Source organism: Crotalus tigris, unplaced genomic scaffold (assembly GCF_016545835.1).
Source record: "Crotalus tigris isolate CLP2741 ecotype Arizona unplaced genomic scaffold, ASM1654583v1 scf7180000024370.6872682, whole genome shotgun sequence".
NCBI lineage: Eukaryota > Metazoa > Chordata > Lepidosauria > Squamata > Viperidae > Crotalus > Crotalus tigris.
Window position 1 is genome coordinate 3,994,071 of NW_024100540.1, and position 13,677 is coordinate 4,007,747.

At 38.6% G+C, this 13,677-nt stretch overlaps 1 protein-coding gene across 3 annotated transcripts in view; it reads right to left on the minus strand.

Moving 5' to 3' along the window:
• The window catches only part of CYGB (cytoglobin), an 82,597-nt gene extending 74,443 nt beyond the window's left edge, over positions 1–8,154 (minus strand). Inside the window, exon 1 of one of the 3 annotated variants that reach the window (XM_039328018.1) lies at positions 7,956–8,153. The gene's annotated coding sequence lies outside the window, so the exon portion shown is untranslated. Of the gene's footprint in view, positions 1–7,652 lie in introns of all 3 variants that reach the window. The other 2 variants (XM_039328016.1, XM_039328019.1) reach the window with 2 other exon arrangements.
• Positions 8,155–13,677: the final 5,523 nt, after the last annotated feature.

Consider the following 13,677-nt stretch of genomic DNA (forward strand, 5'->3'; position numbering starts at 1 on the left):
AAAAATCTGTTACTATAACAGAAGTAATAAAAGTAGTATTAGCATTCATAACTTTGGTTTCTTAATTGCTTCACCTTGAAAAGCTGCCAATAACAGAGAAGTATCGAACTCGTGTGAATATTTTGTTCTTCACATTAGCAGGGAATATTGCATGTGGTGCAGATACAAGTGAGACTGATAATGTAGTCTATATCTCCTCAACATTACTGAAAAATATTACCTGAATGTTTGATTGACCAGAGCTATAGTGGGAGGTGGGAGGTCTCCAGAGACTGTCTCTGGAGATAACCATGGACCGTAGGAGATTGTAACAGGAGTAAAGAGCACGAAAGGAAGAAAATGAAATGAAAAACAAATAGATTTTTGTGTGAGAGACACAAAATAGAAAATGGGGGATGTAAACAATCTGAAAGAAGCTGGTCCCAATGTGTGGAATTGATGAATACATGCAGGAAATTGAAACTGTAGGTTTACAATATCAGTAACTATGAATTAGCATCATTTAGATTGCTGTAAAGAAAAGTATGGATCTATAGATTATGCTCCAGTTGATGATAATAGTGAAAGAACAAGAGATGTATTTTGGGGGCAACTGTGTAATATTCAGAATGAATGTAATCCAGATGAAAATAGTTTTATTCTGGGACATGAATGGATAGATAGGAATGAGAAGAAACAGTAAGGAAAAGATGAATGGGGCATTTAGGCATCTAAAATTGAATTAGAATGGTGATTGGAGAACATTATTTTTTTAAAATATGTTTCTTTCCAATATGTATTCATATATATACATGGCAAGGATATGAACATAAATAAAGTATAATTGATTTTATTATTTCTAATAAACAACTAAGGGAATTCATGATGAAAAAATGGAAGAAAAAGAAGAAGTGAGGCAAATCAGTTGAAAGCAGAATCACTGCAGGAGGAGAAAATCAGAGTGTCATATGAAAAAGTAATCTCTCAGCAAAATGAATAGAAAATAGAGGTAAGGAAAGAAAATGTGGGAGCTACATGAAACACTTATGGGACACAATGTCACCAAGTAATGGAAAATATGAGAAAGAAATGTTTGGTAGAATAGTAAACCATTATGTAGAAACTTAATCCATTATTTGGATGACAAAAATAACAGAATAATTGTTGGGGGCAATGTAAATATATATATACATTGCTTACTGGTGTACACCGCTTAGAGAGTGCTTATACTTAAAGCGGTATATAAGTCTCATAAATAAATAAATAAATAAAATCTAGTCCAACCCCCTGCTCAGGTAGGAAACCTTATAGGGGTTGGACAAATGGTTGTCCAATCTCTTCTTAAAAACCTCCAGTGTTGGAGCACCCACAACTTCTGGAGGCAAGTTAGTCCATTGATTAATTGTTTTGACTATAAGGAATTTTCTCCTTATTGCTAGGTTGCTTCTCCACTTGGTTAGTTTCCATCCATTGCTTCTTGTCCTGCCTTCAGGTGCTTTGGAGAATAGCTTGACTCCCTGTTGTTTGTGGCAACCCCTGAGATATTGGAACACTGCTATCAAGTCACCCCTCGTCTTTCTCTTCATTAAACTAGACATACCCAATTCCAGCAACCGTTCCTTATATGTTTTAGCCTCTAGTCCCCCGATCATCTTTGTTGCTCTTCTTTGCACTCTTTCTAGAGTTTCAAAATCTTTTTTATATCTTGGCAACCATATAAAAAGATACATATAAAATGCATATAAAAGAGACACTGCTGCAAAATATTAGGACGAGAGAAAGAGATTGTATAATTATCCATAGAGGAAAGGATAGATGCAAAGATTGCAGCCAACACAGAAGTGTTAAAAAGAGCAGAAAAAAGAAAGGTTGGTTTTAATTAATATTTTTTTAAAATGTTTTTGAATTAGATGAAGTGGGCTCAGCTGAATGACTGGAATTAGGAATAAAGGTATGGAAATGATTTGGGGTGAAAAGTGAGGGAATGCTAGAGCAGTATTGAGAGATTTGCATGGGAATACAGTGGTATCTTAAAGAGTGGAGCTGGAAGTATTCATGAAAAAGTGATGTAAAGGAAGTGAAACATGTTTTCAGAATGTTAAAAAATTGTCAGATGTAAATTGTATAGTTGGTAAAAAGTTAAAATATTAGTGTTGCTTGCTTATGACATGTCTATGCGAATTCATTTAACACAGAGAGAGAGATTCTGTGCCTGACAACTGGAAAATGCAATTTCCTCAAAGAGACAAATACCTGTAATAAGAATAAATACAAAGACTACAGGGACATTAGTTTGCACAGGAAAGGCATTTGGCAGAATTGTGACTGAAAGGCTACGAAATAAGACAGTGAAATTTAGGCAGTACTATACATATTTATGCCAGGCAGAGGACTTCAAATCAGATTTTATCTCACTAGCAGATAACTGAGAAATGTATGAATGTCATAAAGAAACTTCATTTTTAGCCTTAGAAACATTCAACCAGCAGCTCATTCCAGAATGTTCTGGACCCTCTGAAGAAGGGGTTCCAGGTTTGAAGCTTTAAAGACAAAATATACTAAAGCCAGAAAACAGAGCAGGTATAGGCCGAACCTCTGAGACGGGAGTCCCCCACCCCCGGTCCGTGGACTAGCACCAGGCTGCGGCTTGCCAGAAACCGGTCCATGCAAACAAGCAAAGCCCCATCTGTGGGAGGCAGGCCGGTCTGTGGAAAATCTCTCTCCACGGAGCCGGTCCCTGGTGCTCAAAAGTTGGGGACCTAACACGCAATTAACAAAGAGGTCTCTCTGTGAGCAAATCCTTACACAAAAGGAGGGTCTTATCAGTGAAAAGGAACTCTGGGTAGATGATCTGGTGCCCAATAATGAAGGCTCAAGAATGGCTTCAACAGTTCTCAACTTTTAGCAGCTACTGGTAGAATATTATTTGTCCATTGAGTTCAGTGCTTGCTTCTTGACTAGTCTGATCTCTCTCTATCTGGTGTTTTTTAACAGATTGCCTTGAATTCCATTTTTGTTTTATGATTTGCCTTTGCGGTTAAACCCAAATCACAGGCTTATAACTGACCTGACCTGGCTTATAATTGACTATGGATACTTGGCTGATCTGTGACCCCTCCCCATCCTGGTTTGTTTCTGATTGAGAGCTCTTCTGTTCTGCAGCACAGACAGTCCTGAACTGGGGTAGTGAGGCCCTATTTTTTGCTTAGATCAGTGATGGCAAACCTTTTAGAGACCGAGTGCCCAAAAACTGGTCCCACCCCTGCTCCACCCCCTGCCCCGCCCCCACTCTGCCCCCCATCTGCCGCACCGCCCCCACTCTGCCCCCCCATCCGCCGCCCTGCCTGCCCTCACCGCCTCCAGGGCCCACCACAGATCGCCCAGGCAGCCCAGCAAGGCTATGGCAGCCACACCCTCTGCCCACGCCCTGCAGCATCAATTGCATGATGGGGTGTGAGGGCAGAGTCTTGTCTATGCTGCCTGGCTGTCATGTCCTTGGCTGTGCTGCTCCGTGGGACCACGCTCGAGGGTGACTCTCCTTCAGGGGGGCTGCTGGAGAGGAGGGGGTCATGGGGGGAGGCAAGGCTGGGGCAACGGCACGTGTGCCCACAGAGAGGGCTCCGAGTGCCGCCTCTGGCACCCGTGCCATAGGTTCCCCACCACTGGCTTAGAGCATCCTCCTTTGCATAGCAAGATGGTTTGATTAAGATACAAACAGCCTCTTTCAGACCAAGAAGGGCTGCCCTTAGCTTTTGAGCAATGTGGTAAGATTGAATTCCAAAATCAACAAATAAATAAGATAAGCCATGATAAAAAAAACTGCAGGATAAAAGCTGAGTCTGATTAAATATAATTAAAATTAAATATGGTTGATATGATTACTTCCTATGTATTTAATTATCTAACCCTTCAAGATTACTATTTGCTTTTTGGCTTCTCAGATTAAGACTTGTGTGGGGGGAGTGAAGGAAGAGACAGTTGTACACTCTTAAGTCAAACCTATGAACAGTTTCCAAATGGGATGTAATCCAGGACTCTCATACTTGTATGATTTCAACAATTCGATGAGCGTCCAGAAAAAAAATCCAAATAGTCTGGATGATTTCCAAATTGGAACTGGTCCAGTCCAAGCATTTCTAGGAAAAGTATTTTATGTTAAGTATTATTTTTAATCCTTAAATAATACGGAAATCAAAATAAAGGTTTACAGGGCGGATTAAGAACCAGCATTGCATCCCTCTCTAACATTCAGATCTGAGATTCTATACAGAAGGAAGGGCTGCATTTCCAAATACTGAATATGTTATCAAGAGGTGTAATGCCTGAGTTAACAAAGGATCCATTTTAAAAGAGTAAATAGCAGGCTGGGTGAAACCAATGGAACAGAAAACAGATAGGAATGTATTGAGCAAAATCTGAAAACTTGCTCGTGTTTAGAACAATTGCTACCAATAAATATTCAATGTACCAAAATTGCTGGGTGAATAAAGTAGCTTCATATTACTATTGAGTCTAAAACCTGTTTCAGTCTCATTGTACATCCCACTTTTCAGAGTTATTCTGTGGATAAAGTGCGGTAATCACACTTAAATCAAGCTGTATTTAAAGTCAAATCTTTTACATATCCAACTGTCATTGTAAGTCAGAATTACTTTATTACAGCCTTGATACTTCAAGAGATCCAATCAAATGGGTTTTCCCACCAGGACTTAGAAGCCCATGGAAAAGCAGGAATGTGAATGTGAATTACAGTTTCAGAATGAATCAAGCATGTGACAGCATGCATTAGCTCAATAGTTCTCATTGTTATGAACAAAAAATGGACTCAGATGTTTGTGGAATAAGTTGCCTCACTCTTCAAGTATCAAGTGGCAACACAGCTCATTTTAATTCAAGCATAATATTTGCATATTGTGTTCCTTCCGATGCTCATTTTCAGTACCTATTTATGAATAGAGCTGATACCTATGTAACAGATTATGAATGTTATTTCTTAATGAACATTTTCAAAATAAAAACAACTGGTGGTATCGAAAAACAATATACGTAATTAATTTACTTCAGGCTTTGGACACTGTTTTCATACTTTTTCTTTGGGTGCAGTGGAATGTATTTGTTAAGAAGCTGAACATGGCCTGTCCGTTTCTAGTTTCGATCACATTTGTACAAAACAAGAGAGGAGGCTTTATTTTATTTTTTTGAAAAGAGAAATCTGATTCTGAAATGACACTCAAGATACAACAGATTGGAATACTAAGAGGGCAAGAAAAAAAAATCTGGCTTTGACCATAGAACAAGCATCCAGTAATAGAAGACAAGTTCCACGTTCCTCGGGTTTCTTTTGCAAAACAATCAGATTGGCAATGTCTCTTTGGAACTGTAATTACAGGTAGTCCTCGATTTACGACCACAATCGAGTCCAACATGTCTGTTGCTAAGCGAGACATTTGTTAAGTGAGGTTTTCTCCATTTTACAACCTTTCTTGCCACGGTTGTTAAGTGAATCACTGCAGTTGTTAAGTTAGCAACACGGTTGTAAAGTCAATCCGGCTTCTCCATTGACTTTGCCTGTCAGAAGGTCACCAAAGGTGATCACATAATCCGCGGGACACTACAACTGTCATAAATATGAGTCAGTTGCCAAGCGTCTGAATTTTTATCACGTGATCATGGGGATGCCACAATAGTTGTAAATGTAAAAACTGATCATAAGTCATTTTTTAAAGTGATGTAACTTTGAATGGTCACTAAATGAATTGTTGTAAATCAAGGACTACTGTATTGAACAATTATTATGGAGGACACAATATTTTTTTTAAAAAAAAACAAGTTAAAAGGGTATATGCTATGGGTGACATGTTGTTACCTATTGTGAAATTAAAAAGATTCCCAACCCTGGTTCAATATTTAAGGAAACTAATAGGATTCTTTTGATTTTGAGTTTGTATTTTTCCTTCAAAAGAATGCCAAGATAGGATAGAATAGTGAGGCTGTAAAACTCTAGACCACCATTAGTTAGCTATTAAATGCTATAGACCAGGGCTTTTCAGCCTTTTCACCCATTGTACCACTTTTAGGATATGGCAACATCCAAGTACCACCAGTCGCCTAGCAAGGTGTCAAAAACTTGATGACCAAAAAAAAAAAAAAGGAAAAAAGTGATGAAGTACAGGTAGTCCTTGACTTACAACAGTTTGCTTAATGACTGTTCGAAGTTACAATAGCATTGAAAAAAGTGCCCCCCCAAGGCACAGCCGAGCAAGACTCCTGCCTGCGGCGCTCTTCCTCCTGTCCAAGGTTTTCATTGTTGTGAGGCATTTCTGTTGAGGATTGGCAGCGGAGGTGGGGTGTGGGGGTGTTTGATTTTTATTCCCCCCCACATGACCCTGGGACACTGTAACTGTCATAAATATGAATCAGTTGCCAAGCATCTGAGTGTAAATCACCAGACCCTGGAGATGCTGCAACATTCCAGCTGATCGGCGCTTCTTCTGGGCTCAGCAGAAGCGTCAGGATCAGTGCCTCTTTCCAGCTGATTGGTGCTTCTTCAGGGCTCAGCAGAAGCACCAGGATCAGCGCCGAGCTCCAGCTGGAGCCTGGCACTGATCCTGGCACTTCCACTGAGCCCTGACAGCCCCGAAGAAGCGCTGATCAGCTGGAAAGCAGCACTGATCCTGGCGCTTCTGCTGAGCCCTGCAGCTCCAGCCATCTCTCGCTCAGGCTTGTGCAGTGCTGCCACCGGTTCAGCTCATTCCCCTCCCCCACTACCACTTTTCTAGGATGGTCGCATACCACCTGCCATGTGCCAATGTACCACAGGTGGTACCTGTACCACTGGTTGAAAAGCCCTGCTATAGACTTCTTTGCTCTTGCTTCACGATTATCCTGGATTTTGTTGCCCAGAGTTGGTAACTCTAAAACTCAGCTGCAGGCATCTCTGAAGAAATATTTTCATTGTCCTTTCTCTCTACATAATTATAGCTTCTCTGTCCGAGCCCCTGTATTAGTTTGGAAAATGAAGAAAGGAGGGGCTGTCCACTCCCCCATAGTTACTTAGTTCCTTCTGGATGCATTAAATGAAAATTTCCAATATTTCCATTCTGAGTGATGGGATAATAGTTCCACACATCCGCACAACATGAGGAAGTCAGTATCCATTTATTAGATTCTTTTCTTGGGTTTTTTTTTCCAATGGTACAAAGGCTTTCTAGGTACTTGTCTTCACCAGCAAACCTTCAGAGACATGAGCACAAACTCTGAATGTTGCCAACAATGGCAAGATCACCCACTTCATACCTAAATTTATTTAAAGGGAAACCGGCTTATTTCCCACATACAACCATACCTATATACAGCGTAACAACATTAGCTTGATTCTCATACACTCAGGATTACATGAAATGGAGAAGCAACAACTCAAGAAATAGAGGGAAATAAGGTTTCTTTAGTAGGCCCGTAGACAGCACATGGGTAGGCATGCTAATTCTAAATAACCCAAGAAAAAAAGATTGGAGAGAATGACAGATGCCAAATTTGGCTGGAAAGATGGCCCTAAGAAAACAGAATTTGATACTTCATTCGATACCAAGAAAGTGCAAATGCAAAACGAAAGGGTACAAATGGGCAAAACTAAACATTTTCAAAGAAAGAGAACAAGAATAAAATATACTTACCTGTCCTTGAGAGGATGGATGGCAAAAGAACTTAAATTTCCCAGTAGCTGTTGAGCAAAGTTATTGTGTGCAAGTAGAAACTTGAATTTAGAACTGAATCTTATGCAAGGCCAAACACTTTGTTAAAAATAGAGCTGTAATTATCCAGAACTTATATTTAACTTGAGATTCAGTCTTAACTCTTAGGTAGTAATATTTCCTTCCCCTTAGATACTTTACACCTTAGACCTAGATCCATTAAATCTGGCTTTGAGACTAAAATGTTCCCTTCTTCAGGAAAAAGCAGAAGAAAATACTTTATACCTTGCAGTAGCAAAGCAACCAAAACTGGCAAAGAAACAAGAACTCTGGATCTTAAAACACAAGGGAAGCTCTAGAAAAAAAAAATAGCGATTGTGCTAAGCAGGAATCACAAGGAACAGAATGAATTCCAGATCAGTTTTACAGCATGCTTCGGAAACAGCATGCTAGTCTAGAAATGGACAATGATCCTGTAGGCTGAAGGGTAAGTTATAAAGTCCTGGAAAAAGGAGAACCAAGGTGAAAGTCTGCTACAGCACTTGATTAGATTAACTTTTGTAAACAGCAGAAAGTACTCGCATTTGATAAACAAGAGCAGGTGATTAACCAAAGGATCACTGACTCCTACAATTTGAATGAAAATAATTCTCTTTCCCTGCCATCCCCACCCCCATTTCCAAAGATGATTTATAGTCATCACTCTACCTAGGTAACCTTTTGGGTGTTGCTAGGTTGCAGAAGATATGTGCTTATCTTTTCAGAAGGCATGTGCCTTTAAGCACAAATCCCCTTCTGAATTCCCCAGGGGAGGAATTTTATTACCAATATGACTGGTGGCTATGTTGCTATTTTTTGTATGAGGGAGTAACAGAGCAGAGATGAATTTACACATTCCTGGTCTCTTTGAACCTTCCACATAATGATCTTTCAATGAAAAACAGATCTTCTGAAACAGGCCTTGCCCAGATGAAACATATATGCAGTATATAGGAACTCCAACTGAATCTATCTAAATTTCAGCTGTCCATCAATCAAAATAAATACACTAATATTTTCTTCTGTAATTTGGGAACCCTCCAATGTTTGGACTTCAATTTCTAGTATTCTCTACCCAGCATAATTTCATTCTGGAAGGGCTGAATAGACAAAATTCAGCTTTTGTTTCTCCCCCCCGCCCCACACACACAAAAACCTTTGGTAAAAAACTTAGGAGGGCTTATCCCACTGGATAATTTCTGATTTGCTAGCTAGATTCAGGAATCAAAAATGGAGCACTTTGCTTGGCAGGAGAAAGCAACAGCTGGTCTCCCTAAAGAGACTGTTTCTAGTATTGAAAGAAAAATCAAGTCCAGTTCCAAACTGGGAATAAAATGGAGGCTGCTTTTGCAAGAAGGTTCCTGTTTATTGATGAGCAGAACCAGCAACAGAATGCAGTTCTGGGACAGCTGGTTTGGTTTGATGAGTACATGGATTTTTATACAGTTTTCATAGCATTTCGTAATCTAGAGACTTGCTTTGTGTGTTTTGTTATTTGATTGGTTTTACTTGTTTTGCAAAAGCTTTTGATGGGTCTTAATTATCAGCTTCCTTGGTCCTAATCCTTTTAAACAAATGTAATTAATTTTATCCCCTTATCTACCGACTATTACCTTTAGCAAGCTCTCTTTGTAAATCTACAGGCTTGTTTCAATGTTTCTGCTTTTCTCAATAGCCAGGAGCTTCATAACTGAAACATTGTTTCTGTATTTCTTTTCCTAAGTTTTATTTTTGTGATTGGGGGGCATATTAAAAAGGATTGGGGGGTGCATTCTTACCACACTGTTTATCCTCCACTTTCTATAAAACTGAGATTAGTGCAAAGAAAATAAAAGATGCAAACTATTTTGAACATGTCCTGAAAGCAGGCAATAAATATCTAATTTAGCTATGAACTGTTTGGATGTCTGTACTATTGTTGAGTTTTCTGTTCTCCTTTATTTACATTTTTTTCAGATAATTTTTACTTCTGAGATTTGACTCCAATAAGGGACTTTCCCAAGAGTGCAAGGTTGCTCTGCTCCTTCTTGTATTTCAGGACCTGGGCAAGATTTCTTAAGTTCTGTATTTCTGAGCTTTGAGAAGGAAGTAAACGCTTAAGCATTTTCCTTTTCCTTTTTCCAAGGCTGAAGGGAAGCGTGGAAGTTCCCAGAACTTGCCAGCTAAAAATGCAACTCAACTCACGGTGACCTATCACATGTAAGCATATGATACCTGGACTGCAAAATCAGGAAGGTCACTAAATGGCAGCAAAGAGGTACAGAAAAATTCAATTCTTCCTTGTCATCTAGTTATGCATGCCTAATCATAATGATCATTTATTCAACAGAATAGAATAGAATAGAATAGAATAGAATAGAATAGAATAGAATAGAATAGAATAGAATAGAGCTGGAAGGGACCTTGGAGGTCTTCTAGTCCAGCCCCCCATTCAAGCAGGAGAACCTATACCATCTCCAACAAGTGACTGTCTAGTCTCTCCTTAAAACCTCCAGTGATGGAGTGCCCATGATTTCTGGAGGCAAGCTGTTCCACTGGTTAATTGTTCACACTGTTAGGAACTTTCTCCTTAATTCCAGATGGCTTTTCTCTTTGATCAGTTTAGATCTGGAAGGGGGCAGAGGTTTTCTCATTAGTACAACATACCATCTTGCATAACAAAAGTTCTAGACGCTATTCACACATCTACCTGGTGGTGCAGAAATACATATAACCAGTAGATGGCCATAAAAGCATAGCACCTTCTGTAAAACTTTCTGCATTTCATGAATGTCTACATTCTTTAGCCCAGATGTCGTAGCTCTAAGTAAGCAATCTTGCCTCAAACCAGGAATAACCATTGCCATCGGATATCATGGGACATGAATCAAGCAAAGGAAAAAAAAAAACAGAATTGACTTGATAAATAAAAAAATATATGAATTAAACCTAAATATTTGATTTCCTTCCCACAATACTTAAATGATATTGTGGGAAGGAAATCAAACCCTCCCGCCCCCCCCCGCCCCCCAGGCTTCCTTCCACCCTAGTCTTCCCCAAAATCAGGACATTAAAATTTAGAATGGGCTTAAAACAAAGAAACAAAGTATTGGGAACTTTCCTTCAAGGCTGATTAAAATAGCAAAGCCCTGATTAAATAGCAAAGGATTCTTTCCCCAGAGAGATTCCTACTTCCATCTACAATGCTAAATAAGTGGAAACTGCAGTTCAACAAGATGCATGACTCCAGAGTGGTCTCTCTCTAGGAAACCCCCAAAGGATTTCCAAGCACTTAAATATAAATGCTGATTTTAAAAGAAAACTACAGAACTTCTGTTTTAGATCTGCATCTGTTGGGAAATCTGAAAAATCAATGTAACTCTACATTTTGAAGAGGGATTGAGGACAGAAACAAAATAATAAGTCACCTAGCTTAGTGTGTCTATGTGTACATGTGCATGCACACACAAACACACATACTCATAGATAAAATAAGTGTATTTTTAGGGTGTCACACACAAACACACAAGCACACATACTCATAGATAAAATGAGTGTATTTTTTTAGGATGTCAAGAGTTCAAAAGATATTGAACATCTGGACTTTCATAGAGCCTTTGCCAAAATTCCCTTTGACAGAAAGGGATTTAAATGGCAAATAGATAAAAAATAGAAATAAAAATAGAAAAGAAAAATTAGAATATAGTAAAGAAAAATATTTTTACTTATTTATTTAAGAAAATGTATACGACCACATCAACTCACTCTCAGTGACTCTGGCAGCCAACAAAGATTAAAAAATGAAATGTATAAAGAAATGACTTCCCCTTTCAGCACAACAAGTTTAAACAATTTTAGTAACTTATCGTCTTCTCTTAAAATACACAGAAGTAAGAGACTAATAACGTGGCTCAAAATTGATCAACAAGGTACAATAAATAGATCAATAAACAGTTGTGAACAGATGTAATGATATGTGGAATTATCTTGAAAAGCCAAGTGAAGCACAACTGTACAGTTGAGATTGTTATAGTAATAAAATAGTATTGACAAAAATGAAAAAACAGAAAAAGCTGATTTAGAAGGACTTTTTTCTCATGTTACTTCTGGATCCAGCTAAAGAAGATTTTGTTCTTAGAAGACTTGGCATGGTGAGAAATTCAACCAGGAAGCTTATCTAGTTACCATTGTACAGATTAATTCTGTGTTTCTCAACCTTGGCAACTTTCTCAGCAAGGATGACTAGGGAATTCTCCAAGTTCAGGTCTACACATCTCAAGGTTGCCAAAACTGAGAAACACTGGTCTAACTTATATCATAGGTTTGCTATGAAGATAAAATGGAAGGAAGAGGCAATGGTTTTGCCTTACATTCTTTGGAAATAAAATTGGATGTACCGTATTTTCCAGTATATAAGACAACTTTCTAAACCATGAAAATCTTCTCAAAAGTTGGGGGTCGTCTTATATGCCCAGTCATCTTATACGCCGGAAAATACGGTAAATGTAATGAAATAAATAAGAAAGGAATTAACGGGGGGAAACCCCTCAGAAAATGTTCAGAATACCTTTCCAGATATTTAGATGAATGTAAATAACTATCAAAGGTGAATGAAATTGATAAATATATGAAAGATTACTCCCCTCCCCCACACACAAACAAAAAGATATCTCTCTCAATTATAGACTTGAAGAAATAAGTGACTTCTTAGAAACACAGAGTTTAACAAATGGATCTGATTATTCCCAGCCAACAAACTTTATTCAACAGAGGAGGAAGTATTAATTCAGAGGCTGGTATTCTTTATAATGAACATACATTGAGCTGTCTAAGAAAGCCCTGGAAAACTCAGAGGAATTGGAAATAATAGAGGAAATCCTCGCTATCAGTCACCACAGCAATAAAGCATATTTTAGAAGCTCGGAGGTCTGTGGCAAAATAATTATTTTTCAAAGAATGTTGGATATCTTGCCTGAAGAAGGAAGACGTGTATTGCAATCAAGCCAGGGCAATGTCTGTAAAAGAATAATAATAATATGAAAACTCAGTATTATCCTGATCAGTAATGGATCAAGTGTAGCAATAAGACAGATGACAAACATAGTTTTCATTGGTTTTGATTAGACTTCTCCCCCATCCAACCCAGTAAGTAAATTCATACCAACTGAAAAGACAGTCTTCTCTTGAAGGAAATAAGAATGGATCTCTCTGTCAAATATTACCAGCTATGTTTTGTTTCACGAATGAAGCACAGTATCTATGTCCCAAGATAATATTTCAGGATCCAATCTGGATCAGTCACTGGGACCAGAGGTTTTGTCTTTTGAGCTTTTGTTTCTATGTTTTGTTTCTTCAAATGTGTCGTTAACCATTGTCAAGCTTGCCCATTGTACAAAGGATGGGAGAGAATGTGATGTGATCTCTGAGAGATGTTCCAGGCATGAGATTTTTGAAGGAAGAACAATTCTTCCTTTTTGGTTTTAACTCATTCACCCTCTCCCCTTGCTGCTCTTCCCAATTATCTCCATTATGAAAATAACCATGTCCTGGAGACAGAACCCACCCTTTGCATAATAATCTCCATGATTTGGAATCCAAACTGTGAAAACTGATAAATCAAAGAGGGAGAACTCTTATAGATTGCTATCCTATTTATCCAGATTGACTCCTAAGCAAAACTTTTATTGTTTAAAGGCTTGACCTCTAGTCAAGCAAGTTATGTTGTTGAGATCACGTTTCAGTGATTGGAGGCTATTCATATCTGTACAAGGAGGAATAGGCTCAAGCTTGACAAGGCTGAATAGATATGGGTGCATCAATCTGGTCCTGGTGATTTTCCATCTTTAGTTTTCAATAAGTGGTGCATTCCCATACAGAACCAGTGTGCCATTTGGGAATCTGGCTTTGCACAGATTCATCTGATTTGACAATATCACCCTTTCCTGGATCAGAAGTTCCTTTTCATCAGGGGTGTCAAACTGCCAGCCCG